The sequence below is a fragment of the Pleurodeles waltl genome, chromosome 6 (assembly GCF_031143425.1).
Source record: "Pleurodeles waltl isolate 20211129_DDA chromosome 6, aPleWal1.hap1.20221129, whole genome shotgun sequence".
NCBI lineage: Eukaryota > Metazoa > Chordata > Amphibia > Caudata > Salamandridae > Pleurodeles > Pleurodeles waltl.
This window is the reverse complement of record NC_090445.1, coordinates 1531041255-1531047794: the sequence shown is the minus strand read 5'-3', so window position 1 is coordinate 1531047794 and position 6540 is coordinate 1531041255.

The window sequence follows — 6540 nt, the reverse complement described above, 5'->3', positions numbered from 1 at the left end:
TGTCGCTCTGAGGCTTCTTGATCTGTTGGCCTCCCACATCCTGCTAGTCAACCATGCCAGAAGGCATGTGGATATGAAGCAGTCTTAGTGGGCCCAGCATCAAGGGAGCCTGTAAGATTACATTCAGGTTTCAGAGGATACTGTAAAGGGTCTGCCATGGTGCCTGCTCAACCTCAATTGGATCAGCAGCAGACCCCTCTCCCTAACCACCCAGAGCTGACGGAGGTGACAGATGCGTCATTGCTGGTTTGGGGTGGCCATCTGGGAGATTACAAGACCTTGGTGGAGACCTGTTTCAACATCAACTGTTGGAGTTGTAGGCCATTTGCTTGACATTGAAAGCTTTCCTGCTGTCTATCAGGGGGAGGCTTTTTACACCTCCACAATGTTGTATTGCTACAAGCATAATGGGGTCCTTCCCATGAGCCAGGATGGCCTGAGCCCCTAGTACTGCTGCCTGAGCAGAACCTTTAAATGCCAGAGCAGATAAGCAAAGCCAGCGACTCCTAGTGGATAACAAATGCCAGCTATGCCCAGAGGTGCCATAGAGTGCATATTCCAGTGGAGAACCCGGACTTGATCTCTTTGCCACCACCAAGAATACACAATGTCACTACTTTTGGACACTGGAGTTTCCGCAAAGGCTTTCTTTGGGCACATTCTACCTAGAGTTGAGCATGGGACTCCTATATCCTTTTCCACCACTACCTCTCCTGGCCAAGGTTTTGACTAAGATCAAGAAGGACTGGGCCCCAGTCATCCTACTATCTTCACATTGGGCTAGGAGAGCATGGTACCCAGAACTTCTGAGCCTGTGCCTCTGACCTCCAATCAGGCTGCCATTTTGGGAGAATATACTGTTGCAGGGCAGGGTCTTGCACCTGGGCCTGCGCATTCCACCTCCATGTGTTCAGATTGAGCAGCAGCAGTTGACTACATTCGATAGTCAATGTCATCCTTGCAGCCAGGCATCCTTCTTCAAAGTCTGTTTAGTCCGGATGCTGACAGGTTTGTGGCTGGTGTGGCACCCATAATACAAACTCATTGCTGGCCAACCTTATGTATTATGTTTGTTTTGTCTTTGGCCCAGCAAGGACTTGCAGTGGGCATTGATAAAGGTTATTTTTGGTCCTTTCAACCATTTTTGTATCCAGACCAGCGGTCCTTGTTCAAATCAACTGTTAAAAGCGTATTTCATGTTTTCTTCTAAACCCTTTTGTGATGCCACAGTGGAATCTTAAGTTGGTCCTCACTGTTCTTATGTACACCATTTTAGGTGATGCACAGCTATCCTCTATGACTTGTGACTCTGAAGACGGTCTTTCTTATCACAATAACCCGCTCATTGCATGAGTGAGCTTCAGCCTCTGTCAGTTTAGCTACTGTTGAGTACTGAAGTGGCTTTTCTACCAAAGGTTGTGACTGTTTTTCATGTCTAACAGTCCATCACACTGCTAATGTCCTTTGCTCCACATCACCCTTTGCATGAGGAAAGACTCCATTGTTTGAAACCAGACAGAGAGCCCTGAGTTTTTACATAGATCTCACCAAAGGCCATTGGCAGATGATCAGTTTGTTATGCAGTTCTCTGGGACAGAGAATGGCAAGGCAGTGCAGAAAAAGACTTTGTCAGTTTGGATAGTCCTGTGCATTGAGATCTGCTTTGCAATGGCCAAGAAGCATCCTCCATGAGGTTTGAGTTCCCATATCACCAGGGCCAAGATTGCTACCACTGCGTTTGAACACTGAGTGCCTGTCCTGGTTTATTGCCATGTTTCATTGGTGCACAAGTTCATGAAGCACTACTGCCTTGACAGCCAGGTTTGACAGGAAGGGTATTTTGGCAGTTTGGGACCTGCAGGACGTTTTGTTCTGAGCCTTTTCACAGGCCCACCACCTGGAGAGGTACAGCTATTGTGTCTATTCTGAAGGTGAGGGATCTGTGGTTAGAAGTATCCATCAGAATAACTAGTTACCTTCGGTAATGCTTTTTCTGGTGGATACTCCATCACCTCATCTCTCCATCCCATAGAATGGTCTCCTTTCCATTTAAAAAGGTCCCAAATTAAAAGAGCTGTACACTGGCTCCGATAATAGGTTTTTGGGCTCTGAGAACATGAACATTGTCAAGAAAGCAACTGACATCAGCTCACTTGTGTGGTGGTTCCATCTAACTTCGACAGTCAATTCTAGGGTAGAATGAGGTTGACGTGAAGCTACACGACACCACCTATGCACTCAGTGTCACAAGGACTCTCGTATTGCAACAAGACTACTGGATTTGGGCCAGCAGCACCTCCCCTTGTAGGTGACTGAGTCTATCCCACCCCAGTTGGTAGCTGTCGACCCAACCCTCTCTGCTCTCTAGCAGCACCCCACCCAAACCCTAGCGGTAAAGGTGATTTGTAGCAGCCTTGCGCATTTAACTTTGAAAAACCCTCAGGGAAATTGTGGTAAGCCGGCCTTACCCTTTTCTCTCCACATATAAGTCTCATACACACACAGGCAAGAAAAGAGATGCAGGATCATTTTCAATACATTTATTGCAAATATTGCCATCACGATAAAATGCGTGAGCTGCAATGGTTAGGATAATGAGGAATAATACAATTGGGATTGTGAAAATTAGTGAATACAAACATCCCCAACATATTGCAATTACATGAATATAAATTCCTACTTAATAGCCTAATGTCTAGCCCCTAGGTGACATGCTTGGCGATATAAACCAAATATGTCCATGCAGTGTCCATGAGAAGCACACCCGACCCCAATTACCTTGGTACAAGATCGAACCTCCAGTCTCCTGATCAGGTTCTGCAGAGACGCAAGATGTTTTTATAGGGGGCATGTTCATGCATAGAAGCCTGGCACGGGTATGTACCTAAGCGCTGGACTGTTTACGCAATCTTGGGGCTAGCAATACAAAGTATTATTCTGTGTACTTCACATTCCGTTATTGTGAAGCCGAGGAAGGGAACATGATGCAAAGCATGTCATCCATAGCACTGATAATGAGGCTTTCGCAGAATAGCAGCTGATAATGAAATTAAAAACATTGCCATTTAAAGAAGAAAAAATATAATGAATAAATATTATTACAGGAATACATAGCATTATAACTAGGTAAAAGGGCACAGTCCACAAGCCTAAGCGAAGCTATCACTGTGCCCAAGCGGCTGGCTGAAATGGACCCACGCCCCCCCCTCGTTTCCTCCCCCCCCCCCCCGCCCTTCGAAGGAACAAGGGTGTGCAGTCCAAAGTCTACTATTAAAAATGCTCTAAGTTAAAATCATAAGCCGCTAAAACCATAATTAAAACCATAATTAAAATCATACATAAAAGACAAATATCTAAATTGGCAAGCCAAGCAGGCCAACAGACAAGCCAAATTAAAAGGCAATTTGGTGTCACATTTTATATTTTGAAAAACCCAGTGGTCGAATTTTAACAATAATCATTGTCTTGCAGAAAATCTCTGATGTCATCGAGGGAGATTAAGACCAAGAAGGCTACACTTCAGCAGGTGACCAGTTGAACAATGTATTGGCTGAAGGATCCACAGAGCAGAAGTGTGCGGCAGCCTCTGGCGCAGAATGGACTGCGTAGAGGGCACTGCCCATTGTGCCAGATGTTGGAGCCAGAAAATCCGCAAGCGGTGGCTCATAGGGTGTCAACCGCAACCCTTCAGATAGCATGACAAATTTGTGATCTCTGTTTCAGAGGCCGTGTAAGGACACCAGCTTACAAATCATAAAATTACTAACAGTAGTCTCACATTCGCTTCCGCTACGGAAGACCTCTGTTTTGCCGTTCATGCACTTGTAATTGAAAGGCAACTTCCACACATTACGTATGAAACTGTCTCCAAGGTGCTCAAATCTGCCTACTGCAAAATACTTTAAGCATTTCGTAATTTCCTAAAATCAAAGGTGGAAATGGGCAAATGTATTACTCCACGTGTTAACCATACTGGAGAGGGAATTTCTGCTAGAGTAGAAGGCAACTTTTCAAGTTTCTCAATATTAAGCATGATGTAACTAGCTTCTCTTTTAGCCATTATCTGTTGACGGATAAAATTAAAAGCGGCAAACAACTGTACTTTTAATGTGTTTCCAAGGCAGGCAGCCTCTTTTGAGAACCTGCAGTGTCCAACTTAACTGCGCGATAGAACATAGCTGGCTCTGTCCTTGTTTTAAAAGGATCTATCTTTCTGAATGGTATCGATCGCAGATGACACTATATTATTTAAGATGTAAATTCTGTTGGACAAAGTGTTCATGCCATTATCAACAACAGCTAACGCCTTTTCCATATTTTCCTTATTTATCTGCCTTAAACGTGCAGCAGCTTCCCTCTCAGAAAGCTTACACATCTTGTTATATAAGGCATACAGGAAATGCTTTGAGCGTGGCTTCCTAGGTCCTAACAGGAAATTTTGTATCAACTTCCTCAGACAGGAGACTAAGGTGTTCTTTAACAGTGGTTAAAGTAGAGGAATGTAACCACTGTTGGCACAGTTTACCCATACTGTATGTAGTGATGATACCCGAATGTTCAGCTGAGACAAAGCGAGAGTCTGGACCGCTTGTTCTGAAACCCCCCAGAGGAATTAGCAAAACGTGCCTGCCACTTGTTTATGTCCATTGGCCAAAATAACTACCCTCCGGGACTCCAAAGTGAGGAATTAAAGGTAACATTCTGAACCCAAGCAGTGAGTTGTTCTTAAGTGGCATTTAGACATGTTTGCCAATTGTGAAATTTAGCAGGTGAGGGGATAATGGATGCATTTCTTTTTTTTTTTCTAACCCCAAACAGTATGTTTGTTGGATCATGTCATTTTAAAATATCATTTGTAGAGGAATAAGGCATGCTCTAAACAAAGCTTCCCTAACTTGTATTTACCAATCTTTTGTTCCCCATACACTCTTCAAGTCAGTAGTGTTTTTCCAGGTACTCATAACCTTCAGCAGCAAGCCGAAAAAAAACAAAAAGGAATCTGAATAGATCAGCATTGATGCTGGCAGAAATGTTGGTTACTGCTTGTAAAGGTATATCCTGTTGGGTAGTGAGAGGGAAAAGAGTGCTACCCAGAGGATCTCGGGGTCTACTGTGCAGGATCAGCTACATGGTGCAATTTGACGTTATCAATTGAAATAAATCTGTACTCTGTGAAACCAGGCAGTGGTAGCATGATGACAGTTCTGGTACTGTGTATTCCCAGGACTGGAACCAGGGCTCTGTAAAATGGGCCAAACTCTTTTTACACAGCAATCTTTTCATGAACTAGATCCCCAACTTTAGGAATCCAGCCTGTAGTTGTTGTTGGCAAATCCCTTATTCCCAGGTAGCAAAACAGGCAGTTGAATTTTCATCACTGAATAATTGTAGCTCCTGTAAAACAGCGACACATTCATTTATGTCAAACGTGTGTCTACCTCTACCACGCCAGGACCATCAAGGTCCGGGTCATACATAGGTATCCCAAAGAGGACCTCATAGGGGGTGCGACCTTCTTGGGACCTTCTGGGCAGATTATTTAATGCTCTCTAGACAACATATAGCTAAAGAAACCAACTACCATCTGAACCTATAACTCTTGCTGTCAAGGACTGCTTTTAGTCTCAGTTCTTCCTCTCCACAATGCTATTTCCCTCGGGATGATAGGGTGAGGAATAACGGAGTTGAACACCCATTGTTCCCATGATGTCCCTGAAATCCCTAGAGACAAAGGCAGAGCCCTGGTCCAAGTGGAATGCTGTAACCGCATATGTACCGATAAAGACCTTCAAAACTTTAATAACAGTCCAAGCATCAGCCAACCATTGTGGCCATACCCACAGGAGTCTAGATCAAGAATCAACACTGACTAATAAATATTTGTATGCATGTTCAAGTGGTAAGAGACCCCAATGGTCCAGGTACACACATTGTACTTGTATGTTGGAAATTAGGAGGGATATCTTCAGTTGGTGTATGGTGGACCCTTTAATTTGCTGGCAAATGTCACAACAAAGGATATATTGCTTGGTAGGTGTATATAGACTTGGCCACCAAAAGTATTTTTGTGATAGTGATATTTTAGCCGCCACACCTGCATAAGCAGAGGCGACACCCTCATGTGCTGCTTTAATAAGATCTAATCCCTGGTCTTGGTTGGGGATCACACGATTTCCCACTCCAAGAATAGTTACAAATGCAATGTTCTGGGCATTGGGATGGTAGGAATATTTTGCAGGGTGTGCTTTTGGTAAAGGCTTACCACCAGCAGAATCTTTCATAGCAGCCAGTGTCTTATTATCCAACCTCGTATGAGAATGAGTTATTGTCGCAACGGAAGCTGAAGCTACTGCAGGTTTGTCAGCTTCAACAGCCAAGGTGTTTCCCACAACATGTATTCCTACACATTGATGGCCCAATGTATGTACTACATGAGCTTTTGGTAGTCTGTCGTGACGGTCAGATACCCTCCTCCACAAGTTTGTGTTTGATGGTGTTCCATTTGGAGTATCTGAAGCCATTCAGGTACCAGTGATTCAA